The sequence below is a fragment of the Pseudorca crassidens genome, chromosome X, assembly GCF_039906515.1.
Source record: "Pseudorca crassidens isolate mPseCra1 chromosome X, mPseCra1.hap1, whole genome shotgun sequence".
NCBI classification, from domain to species: Eukaryota; Metazoa; Chordata; class Mammalia; order Artiodactyla; family Delphinidae; genus Pseudorca; species Pseudorca crassidens.
In genome coordinates this window covers 7259800-7275072 of record NC_090317.1, presented here as the reverse complement: position 1 = coordinate 7275072, position 15273 = coordinate 7259800, and positions in this window count along the sequence as shown.

Genomic DNA, 15273 nt, shown 5'->3' with positions numbered 1-15273 from the left:
GGAGTCTTAGCCACTGGACCACCAGGAAAGTCCCTGAAGATTTATTTTAAACCAAATAAATAGTATTGGAAAGATCTTGGGAATATTCTTTACCAGTAGCAGATTTCCTCCTTCCCCAGCTGCTCAGTCTTGCCATGAGTCTCTAAAGGAAAAATTGCTTTAGCAAGAAGGGGATAAAAATGAAAGAGTCATAACATTGCATGTTTTCCTTATATAACATCTAGAAGCCAAAGGCATTTTGGGTATTTTGCTAAAATATAAATGCACACAAAAAAACATATATTACAACCTATGTGTCTTATGAGGAAAACAGTTTGAGAATAAAAACCACATGGATCAAGAGGAAAGAATAACTGAGAAGAGATTTATATGTGTCCATACATAATATCAACATTTCCAAATTCCAGACCCAGGAACAAAACAGACTGATTTGGTAGTGACTGGTAGTGGCTGGGAACAAAGAGAGGTTCCATTTTTGCCTGTAAGGCAATGGGCCAACTCTTCAGTGCCCACGCCTGCAGGTAGTAGGGAGATTGGGAAAAGGGAGCCTTTCCTAGGACTGAAAGTTAACTCAAAGGATCCAAACCCAATAAAAATCAAAAGTCAAAAATGTTTGAACCTGATAACGCAAGGTTTCCTGTAGGCCCAACGAGTGTAGCAAGCTCAAAGTGTGGTAAACTTAAGGAGTGCTAGGTAACAGAGGTTACCCCAAGTATGCCAGGCCATCTAGTCTTTCCCTTGTACCATGTAGGAGGCTCAGAAAGACTCAGGCTTCCTGGCACCAATACAGCTGGTAGAGTGAGGCAAGGCAGATAACAGGCAGAGACAGAGACAGAGACAAGTACAAAGGAGCCTGGGGCTGGCTCCTCTATCTGACGGGTTGTGGAAACTCTGTCATAACGCAGACATGAGCCAGTTCTTCCGTTTCCACTCAGGTGAAGGAGTGGGGACAAAAGCAGGGGATTCACAGAGCAGTCTATGTTCAGACATCCCGCAGTGCATCCCACATCATCTAGAGGCCTGTTTACACGAGGCAGTATATGAGCCCAAAGGCCAGCATGGGGAAGGCAGGATCCTTTTCTGAGATTAGTTCCAAAGAGGACCAAGCCATGGAGGGCAGGTGCATGAGTCAGGGCTTTCCTGGCCCAAATCTGCTTGGCAGCAGAGGCAAGTATAGGGAGGTAAAAGAGAGGAGAAGAATACACTGCTGACTGGAGACCTAACCCTCTTTTGGGGAGACCACCTCTATTCCTCAGACTTCAGGGACAGACGAGATGAGGTAGAGGCTACTGAGATGTATAAACTCCTTTCTTATCAGGACTTAATGAGAACTGTGATGGCCTAACAGTACTGGGGAAAGCAGGGAACGTGCATGTGTGTCTCTGTGTTGTGTTGCTGGTGAGGTAAATACAAAGGAAACAAGGCCAGGTTGACACTCCACAACCGCAATAAAGCGTCCTGGGAAAACGCTCTCTTTGTTCTGATCATCATGCTGTCCCACAGCTCAAGGCATGTACCTTGCCTTCTATCTCCCCCTCCAGCAGTACTCAGAACTTTCTGACCAATAAACACTTCCATTAAGCCCCATTAGATATTTCCTGGGTACAGCATGGTGAAAACTTAGCAAAAGGACCCAGAATAGGTTTCCAATGACCCTGCCTGAGACCCACTTTCCTCATGGATTAATTAAGACAGAAAAGAAAGATTATCACAAATTAAGTAGTTTCCAAGAAAATATTTGAACAAGAAGATACAAACCTCTGACACTCTGAGATTTCAACGTGTCATAGTGTTCTTCAGACATTCCCAGAGGGGTGTCATTCTAAAAACCAAACTCAAAACATCTGGGAAATAGCAGGACACCATATTCAATTTGACAAGCACCTTTTTTTTTTCCTCTAATTTTCATGCCATCCCCACCCAACTGTAACTGCGCTTATACTCAGAATTTTTTAAAAAGTAAAAATGAAGAGACTCAGCTAGGGCTTGTTAACATCACAGCTGAGCTTAGGAAAACATTAATGGAACTTCATCGGCTGCAAGGGAGCTTCCCTACTGAGACGTTCAGCCTCTTCATGCTACCCAGCCATGTAACGCACAGAAAACTAGTCAACTGATGCAGCCCACTGGAAACCACACTGCTCAGTCTAGCCCATAGGATCTCCATCCCATCTGCACATGAGAATCATCTACAAGCTTTCTGTAAAAATGATGTTCTTCCCCACCCCATCCCCCAACCTGCAACAATTAAATCAGAACCTCCAGCTGTGATGTCCAGGCAGAAGGAAGAAAGGAAGGAAGGGAGGGAAGGGGGGGGGAGGGGGGGAGGGAGGAAGGGTGGGAGGGGGAGGAAGGAAGGGAGGGAGGGAGGGAGGGAGGGAGGGAAAGAAGTCAGACCACTTATTCTCTATAGTATTCCCTTCCCATAAATGTAAAATAAGAAAGTTGGACTAAGCCATCCCTGACACTTCTGTCACGTTTATGATTCTATAAACATGAGATTTGATGCCTCAAGACATGTTTCAAGGCCAAGTATTGCTGTTTACCACATATGCATTTTTCATTTTAAATATGATGTTTATTTAAATTATAAGACTCGTCATTCAGAGAAAACCATCTAGTATTAATTTTGGAGTAAGGGATCCCTACTTAAAGATGGATTGTCCTACATGTAATAGTCACATACAAAAGGTTATAAACTCGTCCTACACTCTATGATGGGAACTGAACACCATCAGCCAAAATGTACTATGCTAACGGTATGCTTTGCTTGTAGAGTAAATCATACAGTTGACCCTTGAACAACAGCAGGTTTGAACTGCATGGGTCCACTTGCATGCAGATATTTTTCAATAGTGACTAATACTCAGATGTGGGGAAACCGCAGATACTGAAGACCGAGGGCTGCCTGTAAGTTATACACAGATTAAACCCCACATTATTCAAGGGTCAACCGTATATACGTAATATTTGTGAACATACTTCAGATACGTACCTTGGATGATAAAAACAAAATGGAAGAAAATGAAAGAATGGAGAAAAACATTAAGCCAGTAGGCAAAATGTAGTGAAAACAGATTCTAGTTTTTAATCAAGGTTATATCCTTGTCTTCAGGGCTAGAGTATGGAATAGAGGAGCAGAGTTTTCATGTAAAGTATAACCAGTTCCCTTTTCAGTAGACACCTGCCCCAGAAGAATAACATATATTTTATTGCCATCTTTCATTTGTAATGAGGCAGATTTATCTGTTTCCTGTGTTGGCTGTCCATCAAACAGGAGTCTGATCTGACTCAGCTACAAATGTTTCCATTCACAGTAAGTAATCACTAGCTTAAGCACAAAGCTTAAAATTTAATACTAAACTTCAGCATAGTACCATCCTGCCTGCCGCCTTAAAATGAATTTTTTTTGTAGTGTTGATTCCTTCTTTTAGTTTTTTATGAGCTATGATAAGTGACAGTCTCCTCAGGTGCTCCTTCACAGAAGAGGTAGCAGCTTCACCCTTATTGAACACAGGAGTGTAAGTTGTCTACCATCAAGTTTCCTCCTCTAGAAATAGAGATAATAATGCTGACCTTACAAGTAATTATGGAGATTGCATAAAATCACCTATTTGATCACACAGCAAACTGTAAGTTACTGAGGTCTTAAACCTTTAAAAAAAATCCTATACAATGTAAGATATAACTGTATTCATTATTCCCACTATCATCCCCTCTAAAATTACTCTTCTTCTCCTGCACAGAGTTCTATCATTAACATGTTATATTAATGTGATACTTTTTTTTTTACAAATATTGAACCAACATCAACACCAAAAAATCAAATAATTAGGTATGTCTCTAACAAAAAAATGTACAAGATCTATAATAGGAAAACTTCAAAACTCTGATGAACAAAATCAAAAAATATTTAATAAATGGAGATATAATAATTCTAAAGTTTATTTGGAAAGGCAAAAGGTCCTCAATAGCCAGCACAATATTGAAGGAGAAGAAGAAAGTTAGAGGAAAGATACTACTCAACTTTAAGACTTACTGTAAAATTACAGTAATCAAGACTGTATAGTACTGGTAAAAGAATAGACATATATGGGGGCTTCCCTGGTGGCGCAGTAGTTGAGAGTCTGCCTGCCGATGCAGGGGACACGGGTTCGTGCCCCGGTCCGGGAAGATCCCACGTGCCGTGGAGCGGCTGGGCCCGTGAGCCATGGCCGCTGAGCCTGCGCGTCCGGAGCCTGTGCTCCACAACGGGAGAGGCCACAACAGTGAGAGGCCCGCGTACCGCAAAAAAAAAAAAAAAAAAAAAAAAGAATAGACATATATATATTTATATAATGGCACAGAGAACCCAGAAACAGACGCCCACAAATACAGTCAACTAATCTTTGACAAACAGGCAAAGGCAATTCAATGGAAAAAAAAGATAGTCTTTTCAACAAATGGAACAACTAGACAGCCACATGCCAAAAAAAAAAATCCAGACCTTACACCTTACACAAAAATTAAGTCAAGGTGGTTTATAGACCTAAGTATAAAAAGCAAAACAATAAAACTCCTAGAAGATCACATAGAAAATCCAGGTGACCTTGGTCTGGTGATGACTTTTTACGTACAACACCAAAAACATGATCCATGAAAGAAATATTGGTAAGTTGGACTTCATTAAAATCAAAAGCTTCTGTTGGTGAAAGACACTACTAAGAGAATGACAAGCTCCAGACTGGGAAGAAATCCTAGGAAAACATATATCTGATAAATGACTGATATCTATAACAGTAAAAAAAAAAAAAAACCTCTTAACACTCAACAATAAGAAAATAAACGATCCAACTAAAATAATGGGCAAAACATCTGAACACATACCTCAGCAAACAACAACGGCAAATAAGCATATGAGAAGATGTTCAACATCACATGTCATTATGGAATCTCTCAAAATAAAATGATGAGCTACCACTAAACACCTATTAGAATGTCTAAAATCCAACATAGTGACAATACCAAATGTTGGTGAGGATGTGAAGCAATGGAGAGCCTCTTTCGTTGCTGGTGGGAATGCAAAATGGTCCACTTTGGAAGACAATTCGGAAGTTTCTTACAAAACTAAGCATATTCTTAGGCTTCCCTGGTGGCGCAGTGGTTGACAGTCCGCCTGCCGTTGCAGGGGACGCGAATTCGTGCCCTGGTCCGGGAGGATCCCACATGCCGCGGAGCAGCTGGGCCCTTGAGCCATGGCCGCTGAGCCTGCGTGTCCGGAGCCTGTGCTCCACAACGGGAGAGGCCACAGCAGTGAGAGGCCCGCGTACCGGAAAAAAAAAAAAAAAAAAAACTAAGCATACTCTTACCATACGATCCAGAGATCATGCTCCTTGGGTATTTATGTCCACAGAAAAGCCTGCACATGGATGTTTACAGCAGCTCTACTCATAATTGCCAAAACTTAAAAGTGATGAAGATGTCCTTCAATCGATGTATGGATAAATAAACTGTGGTATATCCAGACAATGTAGTAGCATTCAGCACTAAAAAGAAATGAGCTATCAAGCCATAAAAGACATGGAAGAACCTTAAACGCATATTACTAAGTGAAAGACACCAATGCGGAAAGGCTACAAAGTATATGATTCCAGCTACGTACATTCTGGAAAGGGCAAAACCATGGAGACAGTAAAAAGACCAGTAGTTATATTCTCCACTCTGAGTCTGAGGGTGTGTTTATCACCATTTATCATAACTGTTGCCCTATTCTTCTTATAGTATAGATAATAATCTGTAGACAAATCTAAAAATGATAAGAAAACAAGAGCTGGATATTTAAATCCTCCTGGTTTTAATTTGTCTCTTTTTACAATTTGATTTTAAAATATAATTGACAGTATCATAAATGTTATTATTTTACATGTTTACACTATAATTCAGTAAAAATTAAAAAGTCTGATTCAGCTTTCTCGTAGTTTTTTGTTTGTTTTGGTTTTTTTTAAGGAAAAAATATACCTGGTTTACTTCACTCATTTGTCTTCCTGGCCCTGATAGCCAGGTGAGTTTGCAACCCCTGCTCTACACGAAAGGAGAAATGGAGGAAGAGTATGAATGATTTTCACATCACTCTGGCAACTGGGTGGTGAATGGATAATAGTGGGGCAAGAGTAGCAACAGGAAGAGCAGGTAGGAAACTAAAGTAGAGGTGACTGGGATAGAAAGAAGTGGCTAGATTGGAGGTATTTTCAATATACAACTTTGTGATGAGTTTGCTCATGAACTAAGATTTGAAGAGTAAAGACTGGGGAAATAACAAATCTAGGGTTAGGGATTGGAGTTCCAATTTGGACATACTAAGACAAAGATAGCTTATAAACATCCAAGTGGAAATACTGAGCATCCTTTGTACATATATGCAGTATTCACTGGATTTGATGACAAGAATTATCAAGTCACATTGGTGTCAGAAATACTGATGTTGACAAGAGTACATATTTTCATAAAAGTCAGATCATGGTGACATGAGTAGTGAATGGAGAATGAGGAAGTGGTATCCAGAAGTTACCCTACTCTTACAAGACGTTTGGATGTGAAGTAGAACTTAGAAGTGAAGCAGAAGCTAGAAGGGGATATGTGATCAAAATAGATTTTTGTTTGTTTGCTTGTTTTAGACAGAAAATACTAGAGCATGTTTGTAGGCTGATGAGATGATACAGTAGAAAGAGAGAAACTGATGATACAGGAGAGAGAGAGGGAACAATTAATGGAGTGAAGTCCTTAGTAGGCAAAAGAGGAGGGGATACAGGGCATAAGAAGAGTGTACACCTGTGATATGAACAAGGACATTTCTCTCACTGTGATGAATGGAAAGGCAGAGAATATAGGTAGAGATGCAGAAAGACTGCGAAACATGGTAGTGGGAAGGGAAGGATGAGGGGTTTCTTGTTTTATTAATTCTCTTTTTTTTTTCAGTGAAATATGAGGTGAAGTCATCAGCTGAGTTGGTGAATGGGGAAGTTTGAGGAGCAAAAAGATGAAGGTGAAGCAAAGAGTGGTGACAGAAAGTGGTGAGCGTAATAGACTGGAGGTCTCAGTTAGAAAAGGATGTTTGAAAATGAAATTTCAGAAATGGTGTAAGGGAATTATGGGCAATTATATGGGAGTGATTATGTTTTAACTAAAATGTATGTTTTATGAGTACAAGAGCTTTATTTTCCTCACCACTGTATCCCAGACAAGCACACAGTAGTTGTTCAATTAGTACTTAAGTAAATGGATGAATATAAAGATGGCTCACAAAATATAATGGGTACGGAGATACCTGAGGTCAGGATGGGGAACATAAATAAGAGAAAGGGTAAATTAAATCATATCAGTGCAAGAATTGCAGTAAGTAAGCAAAAAGGATAAGAGGAAATGATTAGAGAGTGACATGCTTGAAATTGGAATTTCAGAATCGTAAACAAGGAACTTTGTGGCTGATTTGGGCTTGAGGAAAATGATCAGTGATAACAAGGTCACCCAACTGGAAGGCCAGAGTACTGAACAGGTTATGCCAGCAAAAAATGATAGGAATAAAGAGGAACACAGTGAACCAGGTACCACAGTCTTAATGAGGGTAGGGGTAGCGGTGATCAGGATGTGGACAGATGACATCAATAAGGAGATGAAGTGGGTAGTACAGCCTTATGACATATGTTTCAAAGTAGGGAATTTTGAAGTAAAAATTAAAAGGGAAAATATTTGGAGGAGTCACTGCCAATGATTTTTATTTAATTGACTGATGAACTGAAGAAAGACTGACATCGCATCAAATTCCTTTCTGTTGTTGTTCCTATTTTCATTGCCATAGTCCCCTGTGGTGGGCAGAATAATGGCCCTCGAAGATGTCCACATCCATGTAAGCTCTGGAACCTGGATGTCACCTTACATGGCAAAAGGGACTCTGCCGATGTGATTAAGTTAAGGACCTTGAGATGGGGAGATTATCCTAGGTTTTCCATGTGGACCAAATGTAATCACAAGGGTCCTTACAGGAAAGAGATAGGAAGGTCAGAGTAGTTGGACATGTGATGACAGAAACAAGAGGCTGGAATAATGTGAGGAAGGAAACGTGCAAAGCAAGGAATACAGGCAGCCTCCAGAAGATGAAAAAGGCAACAGAACAGATTCTCCTCTGATAATGTTCAGAAGAAATACCACCCTACTTACACCTTGATTGTAAACTTCTGACCTCCCAAAATGAAAGCGAATAAATTGTGTTGTTTTAAGTCACTAAGTTAGTGGTTGTGTGTTACAGCAGCAGTAGGAAACTAACACAGTCCCTGGACACCATCACGAGCTATAGGAGAAAGCTGTCTCCCCAAGATGACATGGCAGGCTTTAGGCAATTCTTCTCTCTTGCGTTTCAAGATAATGTGGCACCCTGCCTCATACTCATGCCTGTCACAGAATGTGCATGTGTTGTGCTGTGAAGTCCTTAAGGGAAGTAGCCTCCCTCCTTTCCATCTTGCACGTATATGGGTTGTTGCACTTCTCACAGTAGTTTACAGTAATGATTTAAGTGTCTTATCTAGCTTTCCCCTGACTGTAACTTCCCTGTAGTTTTCCTATATATTCTCTATCGCCTTAATCTCAGTGCTTAGCAAAAGATTTATCACTGTGCTCAGCACACGTGAATTAAACAGAATCTAGAAAGGGTGAAACATACCCCACTTACAGATGCCAGGAAGAAAGCTCAATACGTAAGGCATGGGCTCTAAAGAGGATAGAAACAGACAACCAGGATCACAGGGCAGGGCTGGAGAGCAGCAAACCAGCCTTACTGCTGAGATCCTGTTTGCTCCCTAGATCCCACTTGCCTGAGGTCAGGTGTGGTCCTAGAGCCTGACATGTCCTTTGTGAAAAAACACAACCCAAGCATAAGGTACTTGAGTGACGCTTGGCTCATTTACAAAGTCAGTCAACAAGTCTGGATTGCACAATAACTTCAAAAATGAGCAGCAAAATTAAATCTCATTAAAGATGTAACTTTTTGAATTGCCTTCTGAGTCAGTTTATGAGTCACATAAGAAAATTGGTCCCATTGTTTACTAGTCACACCTTATTTCTGAGAAAAATAGAAATTTATTGAATGAATCAATGAATGAATTTCAGGCTCCTAAGAAGACTTTCAACAATTTCCGAAGTAAAATATCTTCACTCAAAGGACAAAAAATGTGCCACAGGATCTAAAGGCCTCTTCTCAAAGAGATTACTCGGAGGAAATAGCAGACATTTACGTGTGTACCTTTTGATCTCTGTGTTAAACGTCACTTGCATTCCTTACCCCAGCTCACCAGGAGTAACTCTGGCACATTTAAAATGGACTTTGCCAGTTCCAGAGGTAGCTTATCTCAAAACAGGCTTTTGAACCCCAAAAAAAGCTACCTTGATTTTCTACCATGAAAGCTGACTGTAATTCATTCATTAATCCAACAAACATTTAAGTGCTTATCTGAACTAGGCACTGGAAATACCATGATAGACAAGACAGATTCCTGACATCACTGAACTCAGAGTCTAGCCAAGGGGATAGACAGTGGATGAGCAATCTCCCTGATGATGAGTCTTATGTCATGGGGAACACAGAGTGCTATGGGATTCTCACCTAAACTGGGGAAAGCTTCTCGGAGGAAATGACCTTGAGCTGAGATTTAAGCAACAGATAGGGATTAGCTGGGTGAAAATGGCAACAGAAAAGAGTGGGCGCAATTTCAGGCAAAGGATCAGCGTGTATAAATATATCAGCATGTACCTGAAGCAACAAAGAGCATGACTGTTTGAAGAATTAAAATAATTTCAGTGTGGCTAGAGCAGAAAGGATAAGAGGGAGAAGGTAGGTGGGTCACTAGTATGGTCAAGTCCACGGGTCCCTACAGCTCATGTTAGAGATTTTTCTCAGGACCAGTCAAGTAAACAGGAAGAAAGAATGCCATCCAGATCTATGATTCTATGATGGATTTAATTTAGGTTGTATTTCTGTTGAGGTCCTCATTTCAGCTGAATAAAATATATGTATGCATGTATGCATTAAGGGTGTGTTTTAGAACAGGGAACTGGATGCTGGTACGTGAAGACCAAGTCATAAGCGGGTCATACCAGAAAGAGCACCGAAGCTGGCTCTGAACCTAAGCACCAGCTGGTAGCAGCTACATCAAATTGCATGAACTGCCTCTCACAGCAGCGGTTCCTCCTCAAAAGCTATGTCCAAACAATACGATGTCTACTCGTAGTGAAAGATCATCCTTGCCCAGATGCTGGATTCAGAGCCCGCTAAAGCAGAGGTGAAGCGATTTACCAGAGGCGTCTTTTGCCACACCCTGACTGTTCTATTTTGCGGCATATATTTGCATTAGAAGGTGGTGCATGGGCAGTTCTGCGCTCCCCCACAGAGGCCCAGCGTGCAAACAGCTGTGGCCGCACACGGTAGTCACTGTCACGTGTTGCCAGCAGCATAGGCGTCTGTGCTGACCATACATACAAATAGTTCCCCCGCTACTGAGAATGCCTAACAGGTGAGGGGCACCGGAGGGAAATTTAAAACAAACAACGAAACCCAGAAACTCCATTTCTCTTCATCACGAACACCTTCATGATCAGTAGAGTCAAGCACTGCATTCATGCTAAATACGGACCACCTTGACATTTAAAGTCCCATGTTGCTTTAAGATTAAATAGCTTCAGAGTGAGAAATTATTGCTATAGTAACAGATGATCCACAGTTCTTTTAAAAATAAACTTCCATGTCAAAGCAAGAATCCATTCAAACTGTATTAATAATAAGCAAGCAAACTGAAAAAGAGAAAGGTGGTATTTAAAAGCATTGAATGTTTTCCATTTTTATTTCTTTAAAGAAACTACATAACCATACCTAGAATAGAAATTTTGCATCGAATCAAAGGATTCCCATTTGCTCAACACCAAGGGAGAGCTTTGCTTTTCCAGCGAAAACATTTCTTGCTTTTTATACCTAAGATTCTAATAAAGGGCACAACATCTGCAAATGTGTTTGGTTCTTTTGAGAAAAACAAAGACCCCTCTTTTTTTAAGGGATTGGCTCTTAACTAAACAGAGGGAGGCTTTGTTACGAACACGGACTGAAGTTAGATTGACTTCAATCCTCCTTCAATTTTCTATTTATGTGATTCTTTATGTGACCTTAGATAACCAGTTTTCTCCTTTTCTGTGGCTTAGGTCAAATGCCTGAAAAAAATCGACAAATATTTCAAGGCCCCTTGCCCAGCATTAACTACAAGAGTCAGAATTAGTCAACTGGTTCCCCAGTGGCACAGGGCTCACAGAGACCTGGGATCACATCCCTGCCCAGTAACTTGTGACCCTGAGCTAGTCCCTTCACTTTTCTAAAACTCACATACTTCATCTGTAAAACAGGACTTCTGATGGCTGCATGCCTTCTTCCACACTGGATTTGGGGGAACATCAAAAGAAATGAAGAGATGTGAACATGCTTTGGAAACTCCAAAATTGAGAGATCATAATTGCATTGCTCTCCTCTCTGACAAAGAAACTTGTGTTGTTGTCATGTGTATGTGTGTGAAATTTTGCACTCTTAATGTGTAGTTACACATGTTGGCTTTTCTCAGAACAGATACTGTGCTTCTCAGCCACAGGAGACAAAGTGCTTCTGAAGCCACTTCTAGTTTATAGTCAAGCGCAAAAGAAAAAAAGAGAGAGACTCTCATCAGCATAAAGTCTGATTGGATAGGGAAGAGCAGGGTGCAGCTGCCAGTAATTTATAACTATTCTCCCATTTTACAGATGAGGAAAGTGAAGCTCAAATAAATGTGGTTTCAAGTCTAAGGATTCACAGTTAGTAACGGGCAAGATCCAGCCTAAATTCAGATCTTATGATTTTTTAGTCTGGTCTTCTTTCCACTAAAAGAACTCCAGAGGAAAGCTGGATGAGACTTGAGTGCTAAAAGGATGAGAATGTCATAACTAATAAGAACCTGCTGTATAAAAAAATTAAAAATTAAAAAAAGAAAGGATGAGAATGTCAGCCTTCCAGACTGGGTATAAAATCTTTTGGTCAGTTTCACTTTGAAAGGTAAACTGTGACAAGGGAATGCATTCCTATCTCAAGGACCAGTTGAGGTTCTATACCTCAACTAGGGAAAGATAATAAAGTTAGAACTAAGCATGAGGGAAAGGGGAAGCCAGTGGCCTCTAATTTTTCTAGAAAAGGAATAAACATCCCTGAAAAACAAAAAGATGAATTTAGCTGAAGTGAGGAAATCATGGTTCCGGTTTCTGGCTTTCAGAGACATTTCATCAAAGAGATTTTTAACTACATGCAAGAAAATAACTCACCTAAGATCACACACCTGACCTCTTCTTGCAGGTTAGGCCTGGATGTCCATTCTCAATGACAAAGGGGAGCCTCAGGCTGGGGGCTCTGCCTCAGTCTATGATCAGGTAAACTGGAGCTCCTCTTGGATCTAAGTTGAATACTGAATTTGATTCAGATTCGCTACTTTGGGTATGTATGATGCAACGCTGACCAGAAAAGTGGTTATAATAGAATTGATTTTTTACCAGAACTGAATATTGACGAATTTCTCAGAGTTCTTTGTGCACAGGAGGTAACCAGGCTTACAGTTCAACACACACTGGGAGCGAGCCAGCCTTGGTGGGGGAATGTCCCCAGCGCCATCTAGTGTCAATGCCACTGGAGTAAATGTTCTTGAAATGAGAAGTACTCACAAGTGCCACCTAGTGACACAGGGAAAAAGGACTCCCAGGACCAGAGAATTGCGCTGAAACCCTTTGGGAACTAAAACTAAATAAAACTGATTTCACTAGCAGACAGAAACCAACAGCACATTAAAAGCATCATGCACCATGATCAAGTGGGTTTATCCCAGGAATGCAAGGATTCTTCAATATACGCAAATTAATCAATGTGATAAACCATATTAACAAATTGAAGGAGAAAAACCATATGATCATCTCAACAGAGGCAGAAAAGGCTTTTGACAAAATCCAACACCCATTTACGATAAAAACCCTCCAGAAAGTAGGCAAAGAGGGAACTACTTCAACATAATAAAGGCCATATACGACAAACCCACAGCAAACATCATCCTCAAAGGTGAAAAACTGAAACCATTTCCTCTAAGATGAAGAACAAGACTAGGTTGCCCACTCTCACCACTCTTCTTCAACACAGTGTCAGAAGTTTTAGCCGCAGCAATCAGAGAAGAAAAAGAAATAAAAGGAATCCAAATCGGAAAAGAAGTAGTAAACCTGTCACTGCAGATGGCATGATACTATACATAGAGAATCCTAAAGATGCTACCAGAAAACTACTAATCAATGAATTTTGTTAAAACAGCAGGATACGGGGGGGGACCTTGAAGATGGCGGAAGAGTAAGACGCGGAGATCACCTTCCTCCCCACAGATACACCAGAAATACATCTACACGTGGAACAACTCCTACAGAACACCTACTGAAGGCTGGCAGAAGACCTCAGACCTCCCAAAAGGCAAGAAACTCCCCACGTACCTGGGTAGGGCAAAAGAAAAAAAGAAAAAACAGAGACAAAAGAATAGGGAAGGCACCTGCACCAGTGGGAGGGAGCTGTGAAGCAGGAAAAGTTTCCACACACTAGGAAGCCCCTTCACGGGCGGAGACTGCGGGAGTCAGAGGGGGGAGCTTCGAAGCCGCGGAGGAGAGCACAGCCACAGGGGTGCGGAGGGCAAAGCGGGGAGATTCCCGCACAGAGGATCGGTGCCGACCGGCACTCACCAGCCCGAGAGGCTTGTCTGCTCACCCGCCGGGGCGGGCGGGGCTGGGAGCTGAGGCTCTGAGGCTCCGGTTTCGGTTTCGGACGGAGCGCAGGGAGAGGACTGGGGTTGGCGGCTTGAACATAGCCTGAAGGGGTTAGTGCACCACGGCTAGCCGGGAGGGAGTCCGGGGAAAAGTCTGCACCTGCCGAAGAGGCAAGAGACTTTTTCTTCCCTCTTTGTTTCCTGGTGCGTGAGGAGAGGGGTTTAAGAGCACTGCTTAAAGGAGCTCCAGAGACGGGCGCGAGCCGCGGCTAAAAGCGCGGACCCCAGAGACGGGCGGGAGACGCTAAGGCTGCTGCTGCCGCCACCAAGGGGCCTGTGTGCGAGCACAGGCCACTCTCCACACCCCTCTTGCGCGGAGCCTGTGCAGCCCGCCACTGCCAGGGTCCCGGGATCCAGGGACAACTTCCCCGGGAGAACGCACGGCGGGCCTCAGGCTGGTGCAAAGTCACGCCGGCCTTTGCCGCCGCAGGCCCGCCCCGCACTCCGTGCCCCTCCCTCCCCGCCGGCCTGAGTGCGCCCCCGAATCAGCGGCTCCTTTAACCCCGTCCTGTCTGAGCAAAAAACAGACGCCCTCCAGCGACCTACACGCAGAGGCAGGGCCAAATCCAAAGCTGAGCCCTGGGAGCTGTGAGAACAAAGAAGAGAAAGGGAAATCTCTCCCAGCAGCCTCAGAAGCAGCGGATTAAAGCTCCACAATCAACTTGATGTACCTGCATCTGTGGAATACCTGAATAGACAACCAATCATCCCAAATTGAGGAGGTGGGCTTCGAGGGCAAGATCTATGATTTTTTTCCCTATTCCTCTTTTTGTGAGTGTGTATGTGTATGCTTCTGTGTGAGATCTTGTCTGTATAGTCTTGCTTCCACCATTTGTCCTAGGGTTCTATCCGTCCATGTTTTTTAAAATTTTTTCCTTAATAATCAATTTTAATTTTAATAACGTTATTATACTTTACCTTCATTCTTTCTTTCTTTCCTTCTTTCCTTCCCTCCTTTAGACAACGAATCATCCCAAATTCAGGAGGTGGTCTCTGACAGCAAGATTTATGATTTTTCCCCCTTTACCTCTTTTAGTGAGGGTGTATGTGTATGCTTCTGTGTAAGATTTGGTCTGTATAACTTTGCTTCCAACATTTGTCCTAAGGTTCTATCCGTCCCTTTCTTTTTTCTAAATAAGAATTTTTTAATTCAATAACTTTACTATACTTTATTTTATTTTTACTGTATCTTCTTTCTTTTTGACTTTTTTCCTTCTTTCCCTCCTTCCTTCCTTCCTCCCTCCCTCCTTTCTTTCCTTATTGCCTTCTTTCCTTCTTTGCTTCTTTCTTTCTTTCTTCCTTCCTTCCTTCCTTCCCTCCTTTCCTTCTTTCTTTCCTCATACTTCTACTAATTCCCTCTACTTTTTCTCCCTTTTATTCTGAGCCGTGTGGATGA